Source organism: Pelophylax lessonae (assembly GCF_965119305.1).
Source record: "Pelophylax lessonae genome assembly, chromosome: 3".
Taxonomy (NCBI): domain Eukaryota; kingdom Metazoa; phylum Chordata; class Amphibia; order Anura; family Ranidae; genus Pelophylax; species Pelophylax lessonae.
In genome coordinates this window covers 684,673,108-684,691,449 of record NC_138770.1, presented here as the reverse complement: position 1 = coordinate 684,691,449, position 18,342 = coordinate 684,673,108, and the positions used below count along the sequence as shown (strand labels likewise).

The following is an 18,342-nucleotide window of genomic DNA, read 5'->3' as shown; positions in this document are numbered from 1 at the left end:
TGATTCACAAGGGATTGAGGCTGTCCTGTCATCACCTGGATATACTAATCATTACTTTGGAGCACTTTATATGAACATTTATGTTTCATCAGAGCACATATGATGGACACTATATTTTGTTGATAACACTTGTTGATTCATTAATCACTTATTATTTTTGTGCACTTCTGGCGCAGCACGTTTTTTGATTTTTAGCATGGAAAGGATGACATAGATGGCGGTGCGGAGGATGGTCTATGTGGACAGCTTTACCCTGGATGCCTGCATACTTAGATGTGCCTGTTCCAATCATCAACCATGTGAGTTGCTAAATGTTGTACCTTCATTAAATTTAACCATATTGCTACACTTAGAGGCGCCTCTCTTTTCTTTTATACTCAGCTGTGACTTGAGGCTACTTGTATATCAAGACATCGCTTGTATATCAAGTCAAAATTTATTTGAAAATTTTGCATGTCTTGCAAAGCGCTCTTAAACCAAGTTACTCTCAAACCAAGGTTTTACTGTATATAGTTTGGGGGTTCTAAGTAATTTTCTAGCAAAAAATGCTGATTTTAACCTGTGAGCAACAAGTGTTAGAAAAAGGCTAAGAACATACAAACTCCATGCAGATGTTGGAGATTGAACCCGAGACGCCGGTGCTGCGAGGATACAGTATTAATGACCATGTCCCTGCTCTGCCTGTAGTTTTCTGATTTTATAAAATGATGTTCCGGGTGCTGATGCGATTACCGCTTTGGTGCGCTGGCGGTTTTTTGGCTTGCCGAACCATTTTCTATGTACAAAGGAGCTTTGTCACAGAGGACTCATTTGCCCCGTCATTTGGCAGTTGCTCGGGTTCTGCACTCTGTGAACCGTGAATCTGAGGGGAAAGTTGGAAACTTGTCTGCGTGACGCAAGTGGCTCCATTGCTAATTGTGGGAGCGCAGCGCGCAATCTAGGAAATCCCCCCTCCCCTCCTCCCCCTATTCACCGTACTGAACCCACCCATAAAAGCATTCCTGAGCGGTAGCCATGCACGCACTGCGGGCGCTGCGCTAAATTGGAGAGACCTTCGTCCCTAGTGAGGGAAAGATGAAGGGCGCATTATTACCAGTAAATAACACCTGCTGAATGTGCGCAGCGATAAAATGCAATGCTTCCTTTATTTCCAGGCTTGGGTCATTCTTATTCGCTGCAGTGCGCTGCGGTATCGAAATACGCTGCGCAAAAATGAAACGCATCCTGCGTGACTTGAACTGAAGCCATAGAACACGAGACAAATCGCCTTGCTCCTGCGATGCGACTGCATCGGGTGACTCTGGTGATTGTGAACCATCCCTTAACCACTTCCACACCGGGCCTATTCTTGCACTCCTCTCCGACATGTAAAAATCATAATTATTTTTGCTAGAAAATTAGTTAGAACACCCAAGCTATATATATATATATATATATATATATATATATATATATTACTATATATTAATATTTATTTTATATGTGTGTGTGTATATATATATATATATATATATATATATATATATATATATATATATATATATATATATATATATATTTATATTATTATTTATTATATATATTATTACTATATATTATTTATATATATATATATATATATATATATATATATATATATATATATATATATATATATATATATATATTATTACTATATATATAATTTTATTTATTTTTCATTTATCTTTTTTAGCAGAGACCCTAGGGAATAAAATGGCAGTCATTGCAATTTTTTATGTCACATGGTATTTGCACAGGAATATTTCAAACGGAATTTCTTTTTGGAAAAAAACACTTCGATGCATTGAAATGGAGGTTTGACATGCATGCCAGCTCCATTAAATGGGGAGACGGTTACACAGGCTTATGTGGATAGCTGGACAGACTTTGTGCCGGTGTTCTATCAGATTTCCCTACCTACGTCATTTCCGGTTGATATCAGCTGTGGATTCGTCATGCAGCAGCTTGTAGCCGCGTCACACGTCCTATTGGGCATGCGCAGAATAGGTAGGGAATTTTGATAACATCGTAAGGGGTCAGGCAAAAGTCCTAGTGTGCATGCGCCTTCGCATGCGCACCAACGGGTCGGGCGGTGAGATCTCTTATAACAAACATCCATCCGATCTCCATGCCCCACACTGCACCGACCCGACACTGCACTTTACCCCGACAATCCGATCTCCATGCCCCACACTGCGCCGAGCCCACACTGCACTGACCCGACAATCCGATCTCCATGCCCCACACTGCACTGACCCGACACTGCGCCGAGCCGACACTGCACTGACCCGACAATCCGATCTCCATGCCCCACACTGCACTGACCCGACACTGCGCCGAGCCGACACTGCACTGACCCGACAATCTGATCTCCATGCCCCACACTGCGCCAAGCCGACAATGAGACAGTGGGCGTGCGCGTGTGGGTAGGGAATAGGATTGCCCCATTGTCAGCTCGGCGCAGTGTGTGCCATGGAGATCGGATGTATGTTTGTTATAAGAGATGCTGCTGCCCGATCCGTTGGTGCGCATGCGCCCGCTCATGCGCAGTAGGACTTGTGCCTCACCCCTTACGATGTTATCAAAATTCCCTACCTATTCCGCGCATGCGCAGTAGGATGTGTGACGCAGCTACAGCTGGTGCATGACGAGCCTGCTCCGGAAATGACGTAGGTAGGGAAATCTGACGGGGTAGGGTTTTCTGATAGAACACCGGTCTGAGGGCACTTGTAACCACTTGCCGACCAGCCGCCATACTTATACAGCGGCAGGTCGGCTCTGTCCCACGAAACGACGTACCTGCACGTTGTTTTGCGGGACAGCTAGTGGGGGCGCGCGTGTGATTGGCCACAGGGGGAAGCCAATCAGCGGGCCGCAATGTCCGCCAGGCACCCACGATGGCTCCCCGTGGAGACAGAACAGCGGTCTGCCAATGTGAACACCGCACACCTCTGTACTGTCAGTAATGAGCACAGGGATCCTCATTTGGCACGGAAAGGACTAATGGACATTTTTTATATTTATTTCGATTTTTTGATTTTTAGTTTAATACACTGTATCATTTTTATTTCATCACATTTTGTTGGGTAACGATGTTGAACACCTATATTGTATCATTTGTATTTGTGGATGTTGACTTTAATAATTATTCACAGGTTGTTTAGCGCTGCTACTATAAAATTCTGTCCAAGCTTTAGTCTACGTTTCCACTATTGTGATTTAGAGTGTGACTTTGATGCGACTTTGATCCAACTTTACACTCTCTGGATCAAAGTTGCATCAAAGTAGTGAAAGTACCTTTTTTTCAAAGTTGCATAGATGGGAATGGGTGCCATTGAAATCAATGGGCTGTGACTTGTCATGCGTCTTTGTGTGTCCAAAGTTGCATGATAAGTCGCACTAGTGGATACGGAGCTTTAGTCTACGTTTCCACTATTGCGATTTAGAGTGTGACTTTGATCCATCTTTACACTCTCTGGATCAAAGTTGTATCAAAAGTTGCATCAAGGTAGTGCAGGTACCTTTGTCAATGTCGCTGATTTCCAAAGTTGCATAGATGGGAACGGGTGCCATTGATTAGTCGCACTGGTGGAAATGTAGACTTAGTGCAGTTGCCTGTACTATGATCATTGTAGACTGTGAGCCGGGCTCCCCCCCCCCTCCCCCGAGCACTTACAGCTACACTTACAGCCCCCCCCCCCCAGCTCCCTTCTCCTCCTTCATTCAAAGCCCAGCACAGCTATACTGTATATGTGCCCCTCCCCCCAGCACAGCTATACTGTGTATGTGCCCCTCCCCCCCTTCCTGAATTATTTCTTCATTTTCTCATGAATTAGGATGTGCAATGCATCCTTACTGATGAGAGAACAGTGGGCAGGAACCTATAATCGGCTCCTCCCATTCTGTATACGCCCACTGGCTACACTGGAACAGTTCCCCTCCCTGCAAGTGATATCACTGGCTTTCAGTAACCACACCCACTTGCTGCTCTTGGACTCAGCAGGAAGAGGAATTGAAGTCATGTGACATCACTGAATACTGCAGAATAAAGGGAGAAAAACTGGGATTTTTTTTATTTTGACACATAAGGCTGAACTCCGCCCACATTAATAGTTGCAGGGGAGAATTTAAGTTGTTAGGCTGGACTTCCACTTTAAAGGGGACCCATAGAGAAACAGAAAACAGGCTGAGATTGTGGGGGGGGGGGCTAAACGAAAGGTTAAGGGTGGTGCTTTGTTTTATGGGTAGGAGTTAGGATTAGGGGTTAACCTGAGGATTGGGGGTTAGATTGAAGATTGGGGGTTAGGTTGAGGATCGGGGCTCAGTTTGAGGATTGGGGGTCAGGTTGCAGATTGGGGGTTAGGTTGAGAATTAGAGGATAGATTGAAGATTGGGTGTTAGGTTGAGGATTGGGGGTCAGGCTGAGGATTGGGGGTCAGGTTGATGACTAGGGGTCAGGTTGATGACTAGGGGTCAGGTTGAGGATTGGGGGTCAGGTTGAGGATCGGGGGTCAGGTTGAGGGTCGAGGGTCAGGTTGAGGATCGGAGGTCAGGTTGATGACTAGGGGTCAGTTTGAGGATTGGGGGTCAGGCTGAGGCTTGGGGGTCAGGTTGAGGACTAGGGGTCAGGTTGAGGATCGAGGGTCAGGTTTAGGATCGGGGGTTAGGTTGAGGACTAGGGGTCATGCTGAGGATTGGGGGTCATGCTGAGGATTGGGGGTCAGTTTGAGGATTGGGGGTCAGTTTGAGGATTGGGGGTCAGTTTGAGGATTGGGGGTCAGGCTGAGGATTGAGGGTCAGGTTGAGGACAAGGGGTCAGGTTGAGGATCGAGGGTCAGGTTTAGGATCGGGGGTTAGGTTGAGGACTAGGGGTCAGGCTGAGGATTGGGGGGTCAGGATAATCTTCTAATGCACATTGTGGGAAGCTCGGTGTGCAGAGCTGGTACAACTGTGCAAGACTGAAGAGGAGGGGGGGAAGATTTAGGATTATGATTACAGCAATATATCACATGCAGTGTACGCCTCCATCCAGAAAGATACAAATCTTCTGATATACAATGTAATGATAAACAATGATATGATATACAATGTAATGATAAACAATGATATGATATACAATGTAACGGTTTACAAGTCTTTATGGCGTTCTTCTAGTCCTGCCCCTATATTCTACATAGGACAGTGAGGTATGAGGCCCGGCCTCCCCGTCCTCCTCTGACCTCGGTCTATACATATGGTGATTGACAACGCCTGCCGTCTCATCGCTCTCATTACCCTCACCTGACCCGTCTACCTGAGCTCTATTGATCTGATCTGTCCGGGGGATGGGCTGTGATTGTGCAATTTCCATTTCATATATGAGACAGGGCGGAGTTCACCTGAGCTGATACTTTGGTATTGATGAGACGATGGAATTGGAGGTGGAAGAGATCCTCCCCTAGCTGAGCCTCCCATAGCTGATTGGATGACACCAGGTGATAGTATTATCCAGAAGGTCCATAAATACTCATATATATATATATATGTTGATGGAAAGGAGTTGGGGGAGGGGGTGAGCAGTGAAGACAATGGTGCTTGTCTCAGGGAAGAAAGCGCTAAAGGCGAAGGGGCTCATCTTGGGGGAAGGGGGCAGTAAAGGCATTGGTACTTCTCTAGGGGAAGGGGGCAGTAGAGCCAGTGGTACTTCTCTAGGGAAAGGGGGCAGTAGAGCCAGTGGTACTTCTCTAGGGAAAGGGGGCAGTAGAGCCAGTGGTACTTCTCTAGGGGAAGGGGGCAGTAGAGCCAGTGGTACTTCTCTAGGGAAAGGGGGCAGTAGAGCCAGTGGTGCTGGTCTCAGTGAAAGGGGCAGTAGATGCAATAATGTTCGTCTTGTGGAATGTGCGATAGAGGCAATGGTACTTGTCTAGGGGAAGGGGGCAGTAGGGGCAAAGGCACTTCTCTAGGGGAAGGGGGCAGTAGAGCCAATGGTACTTGTCTAGGGGAAGGGGGCTGAAGAGCCAGTGGTGCTCGACTCAGTGAAGGGAGTAGTAGAGGCCATGGTGTTCGCCTTTGGGAAGGGAGCAATCGAGACAATGGTGCTTGTCTTGGGAAAAGGGGTAGAAGAGGCAATAGTTCTTGTCTCAGAGGAAGGGGGCAGTAGAGGCAGTGGTGCTCCATTTGGGGAAGAGGGCAGTAGAGCCAATGATGCTCATCTTTTGGAAGGGGACAGTAGATGCAATGCTATTCATCTTAGGGAAGGGGGCAGTAGAGGCAATGGTGCTTGTCTTGGAGAAAGGGGCATTAGAGGCAATAGTGGTATTCTCCGGGGAAGGGGGCAGTAGAGGCAGTGTTGCTCCACTTGGGGAAGGGAGCAGTAATGCCAATTGTGCTAATCTTTGGGAAGGGGGCAGTAGATGCAATGGTGTTCGTCTTGGGGAAGGGAGCAATAGAGGCAGTGGTGCTTTTCTTGAGGAAAGGGGCAGAAGAGGCAATAGTTCTAGTCTCAGAGGAAGGGGGCAGCGGTGCTCCATTTTGGGAAAGGGGCAGTAGAGTCAACGGTGCTCATCTTTTGGAAGGGGACAGTAGATGCAACGGTTTTCATCTTAGGGAAGGGGGCAGTAGAGGCAATGGTGCTAGTCTTGGAGAAAGGGGCAGTAGAGGCAATAGTGCTAGTCTCCAGGGAAGGGGGCAATAGAGGCAATAGTGCTAGTCTCCAGGGAAGGGGGCAGTAGAGGAAGTTTTGCTCCACTTGAGGAAGGGGGCAGTATTGCCAATTGTGCTCATCTTTAGGAAGGGGGCAGTAGATGCAATGGTGCCTGTCTTGGGGAAGGAAGCAGTAGAGGCAATGATCCTCATCTAGGGAAAGGGTGCAGTAGATGCATTGGTGGTAGCCTTGGGGAAGGTGGAAGCAGAGGCAACAGTTCTTGTCCTAGGCAAGGGGGCAGTAGAAGCAATGGTATTTTTCTAGGGGAAGGGGGCAGTAGATCTAATGGTGCTTTTCTTGGGGAAGGGGGCAGTAGAGGCAAGGGTGCTTATATTGGGGAAGGAGCAGTAGATGCAAGGGTGCTTATATTGGGGAAGGGGGCAGTAGAGGCAATGGTGCTTATATTGGGGAAGGGGCCAGAAGAGGCAATAGTGCTTATATTGGGGAAGTGGGCAGTAGAGGCAATGGTGCTTGTCCTGGGAAAGGGGGCAGTAGAGGTAATGCTGCTTGTCTTGGGGAAGGGGGCAGTAGAGGTAATGCTGCTTGTCTTGGGGAAGGGGGCAGTAGAGGTAATGCTGCTTGTCTTGGGGAAGGGGGCAGTAGAGGCAACAGTGCTTATATTGGGGAAGGGGGCAGTAGAGGAAATGGTGCTTATATTGGGGAAGGGGGCAGTAGAGGAAATGGTGCTTATCCTGGGGAAGGGGGAAGTAAAGGCAACGGTGCTCATCTTGGGGAAGGGGGCATTGGAGGCAATGGTGCTCATCTCAGGGAAGGGGGCAACAGAAATTAGGATTTGGTGCTTGTCCTGGGGAAGGGGGCAGTAGAGGCAATGGTGCTTATATTGGGGAAGGGGGCAGTAGAGGCAATGGTGCTTATATTGGGGAAGGGGGCAGTAGAGGAAATGGTGCTTATATTGGGGAAGGGGGCAATAGAGGAAATGGTGCTCGTCCTGGGGAAGGGGGCAGTAGAGGCAATGGTGCTCATATTTGGAAAGGGGCCAGTAGAGGCAATGGTGCTTATATTGGGGAAGGGGCCAGAAGAGGCAATAGTGCTTATATTGGGGAAGGGGGCAGTAGAGGAAATGGTGCTTGTCCTGGGGAAGGGGGTAGTAGAGGTAATGGTGCTTGTCTTGGGGCAGGGGGCAGTAGAGGCAATGGTGCTTATATTGGAGAAGGGGCCAGAAGAGGCAATAGTGCTTATATTGGGGAAGGGGGCAGTAGAGGCAATGGTGCTTATATTGGGGAAGGGGGCAGTAGAGGCAATGGTGCTTGCCTTGGGGAAGGGGGCAGTAGAGGCAATGGTGCTCATATTTGGAAAGGGGGCAGTAGAGGCAATGGTGCTTATATTGAGGAAGGAGCAGTAGATTCAATGGTGCTTATCCTGGGGAAGGGGGAAGTAAAGGCAACGGTGCTCATCTTGGGGAAGGGGGCATTGGAGGCAATGGTGCTCATCTCAGGGAAGGGGGCAACAGAAATTAGGATTTGGTCTATTCCAATTTATTAGTGAGGATGGGAGACTCCAATAGACATGAGATCACCTGAACCATCTGAAAAAGGAGCAGTGGACATGCGTTTACATGGAGTAGGAAAATATCTGTGTGACAAATAGCGAGCATGTACTATTGACATAAACATAATGCACTCACACACCACAGGTTGAACTGGATGGACTGGTGTGTTTTTTTTTTTTTCCAGCCATACCAACTATGGAACTATGAGGCATCTGCCTATAGTGCAAAGCACACTGGGGGGCTCCATATCCTATTAAGCAAAAAGGAAAGGATAAATTAGAATAAAAATATATTATTTGGTAAAAAATGCTGTGCCTTGAATTTTTTTTGAAGGGGAGATATAATCCCAAACCGTCTCCATTCACTAAATAGGAACATTGGTGCAACCGCCACCCACCAGGAGATGACCAGACTGCTCACACGTCCAGCTTCTCGCTAAAGTCTGTCTGGACCACGAGACCATTTTGTTTCCAGTAGAAAAGCTTTAGTGTGGACCCGATCGATCAACTGCCATCTGATAGAGGAATAATCTGTCTGATAAATGTGACCGATACTCAGATGGGGATCTTCACAGCGCCCCCTAGATTAGATTTTTGTGGTCGAATGGAACGACACGACATCGGTAAACACATCGCTGAGAGATCTGACCAGATTACAGTCACATGGCGGGGGAGGGGAAGAGACAGCAAAATGACAGTTATAGTCCAGTCAGCTGTCAACTGACATTAAATCGGTTAAAAGTGAAATCTGAGTAAAGTTTGTAATCCTAACTTTGCGCTAGAAAGGGAATCCTGCCTACAGTTTTCTCTGTCTGTCTATCCAGTGCGATGGGGTCCCATGACACAACCGTTAGGCTCCGTTCACATACTGGCGTATCGGATCGCGGGCAGAATCGCGAGTCATTGCAAATCGCGGGACGCCCGTGCGATTCCTGTGACTTGCAATGGCACCCCAAATGCCGCGCCCAAAAGAAGTTCTTGTACCTTTTTGGGGCGACAAGCATCCTATGATTCTGTTTGCGCGATTTTATTGCGATTCGTCAGACGACAATCGTGGCAAAATCACGCTGCGTTTGGGGTGCCCTTGCAAGTCACAGGAGTCGCACGGGCATCCGGCGATTTGCAGTGACTCGGGATCACGGCAGAATCGCGGAGATTCTGCCTGCAATCCGATTTTTGGCGCGATTGTCGCCCGAGGAATCGCGGTAAAATTGCACAAACAGAATGGTGGGACGACTGTCGCCTAAAAGAAGTTCTTGTACCTTTTTGGGGCGACAAGCATCCCGCGATCCTGTTTGTGTGATTTTAATACGATTCGTCAGGCGACATTCGCTGCAAAATCGGGCAGCGTTTGGGGTGCCATTGCAAATCACAGAATTCATATGGGCATCCGGCCATTTGCAGTGACTCGGGATCACGGGCAGAATTGCGGCGATTCTGCCCGCCATTCGATACGCCAGTATGTAAATGGAGCCCTAAGGCCTAGTGATCGGCCGATATCGTTTTTTTATTGCCGATACCGATATGTATATTTTGGTCATCGGATATCGGTATCGGACGATATTTTCGGGCATGTAAAATCATTTTTTTCACAGGTACTCTGGTGGAGGGATCCCCAATCCCAAACCCCTCCTCTGCACTTAAAAGCATTCAAAACGCCAAGTTTGGCTGTTTTGAATGCTGTCATTTTTTTAATTTGCCGCCGAGTACCCGGAAGTGTCATGACATCACTTCCGGGTTTTTTACATGGAGACCCCATCAGAGCCGAATGCAGCTTAGATCGGGTCTTCTCTTCGGCGGCCGTGCAGGCTGGTTGCCCGGGTCTCCCGGTGGGACGGGAGACCCAGGCGAACCGAGGAAGGCGGCGGGAGGGGGGGGGGGGAAGTCCCCTCCCACTCCTTGTAGTAACAGCCGAGCGGCTTCTCAGCTGCATCTTTAGTCATTACAAGACAGCCAACTGTCGGCTATGGACGCCGGTACCAGGGGGATGCCTCTAGCTGCAGCCATCACTCCGGTACAGCACTTTCCCGAAATATCGGTAACCTCAGGGGCCAATTCCGATATATCGGGGAAAGTGCATATCGGCCCCCTGATATATCGGCTTTGCCTATAATCGGTCGATCCCTACTAAGGCCCCCCTTCCCCGGCCCCCACTTTAATAAGTCCACAAGAGACACAATAGTTGCTCTCCTACATCGTAGAGAACTAGATCTGGATTTATATTATTACATTATTATTTGCCAATAAGTGCTACTGCTACCTATAGAAATCGCTAAGCAGTAAAGAGTGAGGGGCCCCAGAGCAGCTGAACGGTCTGCAATGAATACCCTGTATTACCAAAAGTTTTGGGCATCGGGCCGACCTGTGAGCCAGCACCTCTCATCCAACATCCATACCCGACCTCACAAATGGGCACAAATTCCCACAGACGCCCTCCAATAACATTTGAGACAATTGTGCTCTTCCAACCTTGTGGTAACAGTTTGGTGAAGACCCTTTCTGGTTCCAGCATGACTGCGCCCCCCCCCCCCCCATGTACAAAGCCAGCTCCATAAAGACATGGTGTGACCAATTTGGTGTGGAGAAACTCCAGTGTCCTGTACAGAGCCCCGAACTCAACCCTACTGAACGCCTTTGGGATGAATTGGATCTCTGATGGTGAGCCAGGTCTTCTCATCCAACATCAGTACCTGACCGCACAAATGGGCACAAAGTCCCACAGACACACCGACAACAATGGAGACGATTGCGCTCTTAAAACATTGTCGTAACAGTTTGATGAGGATCTTTTTCTGTTCCAGCATGACTGTGCCCCCCCCCCCCCCCCCTGTGTACAAAGCCAGCTCCATAAAGACATGGTGTGACCAGTTTGGTGTGGAGAAATTGGAGTGTTCTGCACAGAGCTCTGACCTCAACCCTACTGATCAGCTTTGGGATCAATTGGAATGGTAATCGTGAGCCAAGTCTTCTCATCCAACATCAGTATGTGTCCTTACCGATGGGCACAAATTCTGTCTGGCTTTGTACACAGTGGGGGTGCAGTCATGGTGGAAACAGAAAGGGTCTTCGCCAAACTGTTACCACAAGGTGGGAAGAGCACAATTGGCTCAAATGTTATTTTAAGGGTGTCTGTGGGAATTTGTGCCCGTTTGTGAGGTCGGGTATTGATGTTGGATGAGAGGTGCTGGCTCACAGGTCGGCCCCATGCAGGGTGCCAAGAAAACAAAAAACCTGACTCACAATCAGCATTCTCATTCATCCCAAAAATGTTCAGAAGAGTTGAGGTCAGGGCTCTGTGCAGGACAATGGAGTTCCTCCACACCAAACTGGACATCCATTTCTTTATGAAGCCCGCTTCACTCTTCCGGAAAGACTTTCCACAAGTTTTTGAAGGGTGTCTGTCTGAACTTGTGATCATTTTGTGAGGTTAGGTACAGATGTTGGGTGAGAAGACCTGGCTCCCAATCAGTGTTCCAATTCATCCCAAAGGTGTTCAGTAGGGATGAGGTCAGGACTCTGTGCAGGACACTTAAGTTCCTCCAGGACCTCAAACCTACTGCACACCTTTGGGATAAGAAGACTTCATGCTAGGGATAAGGGCAGGTACTGATGTTGGATTAGAAGACCTTATACCAAAGGTCTTCCAAAAGTAGGGTTGAGGTCAGGGCTCTGTGCAGAACACTGGAGTTCCTCCGCACCAAACTGGTCACACCATGTCTTTATGGAGCTGACTTTGTACACAGGGGGGGCGCAGTCATGCTGGAACAGAAAAGGGTCTTCACCGAACTGTTACCACAAGGTTGGAAGAGCACAATAGACTACATGGGCGTCCGCAAGGAGGAGCAAGTGCCCCCCCCCCCCGGAAACTTCCTGGCCTGCTCTAAGAGGGGAATATATGGGGGCCCTGCTCTAAAGGGGGATCTATGGGGGACCCTGGCCTGGCCTACTCTAAAGGGGGATCTATGGGGACCCTGGCCTGCCCTAAAGGGGATCTATGGGGATCCTGGCCTGCTCTAAATGGGTTCATATTGGCTATATATATATTTTTTGCAGGGAGTGCCTGGAGTACACGGTGGTGCAGGAAAACCTGGTAGCACGGGGAATATAGGTGAAAAACTAAGGCTAAAGAGGGATCTATGGGGACCCTGCTCTAAAAGGGATCTATGGGGACCCTGCTCTAAAGGGGATCTATGGGGACCCTGGCCTGACCTGTTCTAAAGGGGGACCTATGGGGGGCAAAAAGGGGCAGAGCATGGGTGACCTTAAAATGATGCCCCCCCCCCATGATTGTCTCCAATCTCTTTGTATGATGGAGGATTACCAGGACCCTTCACTGGAGACACTTGAGCGCCATCATTTGGAGGGGCTTTACCTGGACTTAGCCGTGTAGTAGATGTGAAGGTCAGGTGTGGTGTCCATACATTTTTGGCTATATAGTGTATTTTATTATGGTGAAATGGTTGGATTGGACCTTTTACATTCTATTATTCTGATCATTTATTATGTTGGATGGGATAACATTGGAGTTTAGCGCAGCTCTTATGTAATCCTCCCCAGGTGTCTTTCCTGCATGTTGAACAGATGAGCCGCCTCGGTCCTCCATACCGCGAAATCTGAGAAGAGAAACTTGGCTGCGCTCCTGAGAGACAGCTGATCCCAGAATCCTCGGCTCCGCGATTCCATACCTTTCTCACCAAAGCTCCTTCTACGAACTGGTCAGAGCTGGTTCTCCTGTCCCCAACCATGTGACCGGCGTTCAAACAAATTGTTCTTTTTTCACTTTATTCAGATTGATTTCTTTCTTTGTTGCCACTTGTTTGACTTGTTCTATTTTTTTAACCACTTAAAGGTTTAGTCCAAAAAAATAAAAAAGTAAGCTGGTCTCTGACTTCTTGTGTCCCGGATATTCCAACAGTGAGAGCTTATCGATCGAATTCCTGGCTCTGTTCCCGTCCACCTGAAAGGTTTGAGTGTTCTTGTCTGCCTTTGTGTGTCCAAACCTTCCAGCACAGGGATGGGGGGAACCCCTCATAATGGGCACAGCAGGTGTACAGACTCGGGAACTCAGCACAGGGATGGTGGGAACCCCTCATAATGGGCACAGCAATGTGTACAGACTCGGGAACTCAGCACAGGGATGGGGGGAACCCCTCATAATGGGCACAGCAGGTGTACAGACCCGGGAACTCAGCACAGGGATGGTGGGAACCCCTCATAATGGGCACAGCAGGTGTACAGACCCGGGAACTCAGCACAGGGATGGTGGGAACCCCTCATAATGGGCACAGCAGGTGTACAGACTCGGGAACTCAGCACAGGGATGGTGGGAACCCCTCATAATGGGCACAGCAGGTGTACAGACCCAGGAACTCAGCACAGGGATGGTGGGAACCCCTCATAATGGGCACAGCAGGTGTACAGACCCGGGAACTCAGCACAGGGATGGTGGGAACCCCTCATAATGGGCACAGCGGGTGTACAGACCCGGGAACTCAGCACAGGGATGGAGGGAACCCCTCATAATGGGCACAGCAGGTGTACAGACCCAGGAACTCAGCACAGGGATGGTGGGAACCCCTCATAATGGGCACAGCGGGTGTACAGACCCGGGAACTCAGCACAGGGATGGTGGGAACCCCTCATAATGGGCACAGCAGGTGTACAGACCCAGGAACTCAGCACAGGGATGGTGGGAACCCCTCATAATGGGCACAGCGGGTGTACAGACCCGGGAACTCAGCACAGGGATGGAGGGAACCCCTCATAATGGGCACAGCAGGTGTACAGACCCAGGAACTCAGCACAGGGATGGTGGGAACCCCTCATAATGGGCACAGCGGGTGTACAGACCCGGGAACTCAGCACAGGGATGGTGGGAACCCCTCATAATGGGCACAGCGGGTGTACAGACCCGGGAACTCAGCACAGGGATGGTGGGAACCCCTCATAATGGGCACAGCAGGTGTACAGACCCGTGAACTCAGCACAGGGATGGTGGGAACCTCTCATAATGGGCATAACAGGTGTACAGACCCGGGAACTCAGCACAGGGATGGTGGGAACCCCTCATAATGGGCACAGTAACCATGAATATATCATTAAGCAGTGATAGGTACCTTAATGTGAACTGGTTTCTACTTCATGCAGTCCCCTGTGCAGCAGGGCTGGAGTTTGAAAGGGAAAAACAGCAAAAGGAACCAATCAGCTCCATATGCTGCTAGAAGCATGCTGATAGTTGGAGAGATCAGAGTGACAGGTGAGCTCATCACTGTGCTGCTTCTCTTTTCACTGTCCAATCACAGGCTAGGGGGCGGGTTCAGGACAGTCTGGACTTAGAAAGTGGGTGAAATGATGGTGGCCATCAGACTGAGGATATCTAGTGGCAGAAACAGGTACTGCGGGGGGCATGTTGCAGCAAAAGCTGGTTTTATTATTTTATCTTTTTGTATAATCAGCTCTTCATTTTTTCATATTTTTTTTTCTGGCTAAATTTCTGCTTTGAAAAAAAAAAAAAAAAAGAGAGTTTTTGGCTCCCCCTCCCCAGTGAAAGAAGGGAAATCTCCCTGAATTCAGATTTTGGTGACAACAGGAAGAAAGAACGAGCGGGGGTTCTAATCTGTGCCAGTCTATAGAAAATAAAAACATAAATCTGGGTTTGGCTTTAGATACGTTTGAACAATTCAGGGTCAGTCTCAGCAGCTTTGGAAAGGTCCGGATATTTGCTTTTCCAGAAATCGTTTTAATGGTTTTACTGATCTTTCCAGGAATCTTCCAGACCGGGTAATAAGTAATCTATTCGTTGGGTTTGGCAATCGGCACAAATATTCTAGTAAGGTCATTTCACCTTTTATGTAATGAGAGCTGGAGAACTTCCACTGAATACAAACATCAGCTGACCCCTGACCTCCCCTTCAGATATTAGAGTGTAAGCTCCTCTGGTACAGAGACTGATGGGACTGGCTCAGTGATCTCTGTACAGCACTGCGGTATATGTCAGAACTATATACAGTGCCTTGCGAAAGTATTCGGCCCCCTTGAACTTTGCGACCTTTTGCCACATTTCAGGCTTCAAACATAAAGATATAAAACTGTAATTTTTTGTGAAGAATCAACAACAAGTGGGACACAATCATGAAGTGGAATGAAATTTATTGGATATTTCAAACTTTTTTAAGAAATAAAAAACTGAAAAATTGGGCGTGCAAAATTGTTCAGCCCCCTTAAGTTAATACTTTGTAGCGCCACCTTTTGCTGTGATTACAGCTGTAAGTCGCTTGGGGTATGTCTCTATCAGTTTTGCACATCGAGAGACTGAAATTTTTGCCCATTCCTCCTTGCAAAACAGCTCGAGCTCAGTGAGGTTGGATGGAGAGCGTTTGTGAACAGCAGTTTTCAGTTCTTTCCACAGATTCTCGATTGGATTCAGGTCTGGACTTTGACTTGGCCATTCTAACACCTGGATATGTTTATTTGTGAACCATTCCATTGTAGATTTTGCTTTATGTTTTGGATCATTGTCTTGTTGGAAGACAAATCTCCGTCCCAGTCTCAGGTCTTTTGCAGACTCCATCAGGTTTTCTTCCTGTATTTGGCTCCATCCATCTTCCCATCAATTTTAACCATCTTCCCTGTCCCTGCTGAAGAAAAGCAGGCCCAAACCATGATTCTGCCACCACCATGTGTGACAGTGGGGATGGTGTGTTCAGGGTGATGAGCTGTGTTGCTTTTACGCCAAACATAACGTTTTGCATTGTTGCCAAAAAGTTTGATTTTGGTTCAGTGGCGTAGCGTGGGGGGTGCAGGGGGGGCCAGTCGCACCGGGCACAACATTTGGGAGGGCGCATCCGCAGTGTCACTCTGTCTGTCTGACTCTGACATACACAGTTCACACACTGTCTGCGGCTGCCTCCATCTTTAGGCTGGGAGATGTCCAGCACGGCCGCCCTATGGCTGAAAATGGCAGGTCGGGGCAGGGCTGTACTGTGCCTCACCTGTCCATTGGTGTAGGGTGGGGTGGCGTTGCAAGCCAAGCCCCGCCTATGCCGCCTCTCCTCACTGCTCAGTCAGCTTAGCAGCGAGTGAGTCAGCAGCCTGGCGCTGCCACAGAGTGTTTTTTTTTTTAATCACCTGATTAGAGCCAGAGGCTCTAATAGGCTTCAAAAAAGGGTGGACCCAGGGCGCACTGCTCTGCGCCCCGAGCCCACCCATTGTGTGACAATAGCGAATGAAAATTTGCTATTGTCACACGGATCCTCCTCCTGGCCAATCAGGAAGCGGGTTTGACCCATTTCCTGATTGGCCGAAAGGCGAAAGCATGCCGTTGGCCGAGGAGGAGGCGGGAGGACTCAAAGAGATGCAGAGAACTGAGGAGAAGCCGCCGCTGCAGGTAAGTCTCTCTGCATTGAAGGGGGCACGCTGGTCTGTCTGCATTGAAGGGGGCACGCTGGTCTGTCTGCACTGAAGGGGGCACGCTGGTCTGTCTGCACGGAAGGGGGCACGCTGGTCTGTCTGCACGGAAGGGGGCACGCTGGTCTGTCTGCACGGAAGGGGGCACGCTGGTCTGTCTGCATTGAAAGGGGGCACGCTGGTCATTCTGCACTGAAAGGGGGCACGCTGGTCATTCTGCACTGAAAGGGGGCACGCTGGTCATTCTGCACTGAAAGGGGGCACGCTGGTCATTCTGCACTGAAAGGGGGCACGCTGGTCATTCTGCACTGAAAGGGGGCACGCTGGTCATTCTGCACTGAAAGGGGGCACGCTGGTCTCTCTGCATTGAAAGGAGCAACGCTGGTCATCCTGCATTGAAAGGGGGCACGCTGGTCATTCTGCATTGAAAGGGGGCACGCCGGTCATTCTGCATTGAACTGGGCACACTGGTCATTCTGCATTGAAAGGGGGCACGCTGGTCTCTCTGCATTGAAAGGGGGCACGCTGGTCATTCTGCACTGAAAGGGGGCACGTTGGTCATTCTGCATTGAAAGGGGGCACGCTGGTCTCTCTGCATTGAAAGGGGGCACGCTGGTCATTCTGCACTGAAAGGGGGCACGTTGGTCTCTCTGCATTGAAAGGGGGCACGCTGGTCTCTCTGCATTGAAAGGGGGCACGCTGGTCATTCTGCATTGAAAGGGGGCACGCTGGTCATTCTGCATTGAAAGGGGGCACGCCGGTCATTCTGCATTGAACTGGGCACACTGGTCATTCTGCATTGAAAGGGGGCACGCTGGTCTCTCTGCATTGAAAGGGGGCACGCTGGTCATTCTGCACTGAAAGGGGGCACGTTGGTCATTCTGCATTGAAAGGGGGCACGCTGGTCTCTCTGCATTGAAAGGGGGCACGCTGGTCATTCTGCACTGAAAGGGGGCACGTTGGTCTCTCTGCATTGAAAGGGGGCACGCTGGTCACTCTGCATTGAAAGGGGGCACGCTGGTCACTCTGCATTGAAAGGGGGCACGCTGGTCATTCAAACTTGTATTTAGATGCATTTTACTTTAAATACATCAGTATTTTCATAATAAACAATACATGTGCTTAGGGGGTAAGGGTTTCTTTAACTAATCTAATGGAAGAGACTCAAGTGCTAAAATCCCACGGGTTAGGGGGCGCAAATTACTTGCCTTGCCCCGGGTGCTGACAACCCACGCTACGCCACTGTTTTGGTTTCATCTGACCAGAGCACCTTCTTCCACATGTTTGGTGTGTCTCCCAGGTGGCTTGTGGCAAACTTTAAACAACACTTTTTATGGATATCTTTAAGAAATGGCTTTCTTCTTGCCACTCTTCCATAAAGGGCAGATTTGTGCAGTATACGACTGATTGTTGTCCTATGGACAGAGTCTCCCACCTCAGCTGTAGATCTCTGCAGTTCATCCAGAGTGATCATGGGCCTCTTGGCTGCATCTCTGATCAGTCTTCTCCTTGTATGAGCTGAAAGTTTAGAGGGACGGCCAGGTCTTTGTAGATTTGCAGTGGTCTGATACTCCTTCCATTTCAATATTATCTCTTGCACAGAGCTCCTTGGGATGTTTAAAGCTTGGGAAATCTTTTTGTATCCAAATCCGGCTTTAAACTTCTCCACAACAGTATCTCGGACCTGCCTGGTGTGTTCCTTGTTCTTCATGATGCTCTCTGCG

The 18,342-nt window shown here is 48.9% G+C and overlaps 1 protein-coding gene across 2 annotated transcripts in view; it reads left to right on the top strand.

Moving 5' to 3' along the window:
* The window catches only part of LOC309549199 (uncharacterized protein), a 146,375-nt gene that overhangs the window by 39,572 nt on the left and 88,461 nt on the right, over positions 1 to 18,342 (top strand). The window lies entirely within an intron of this gene.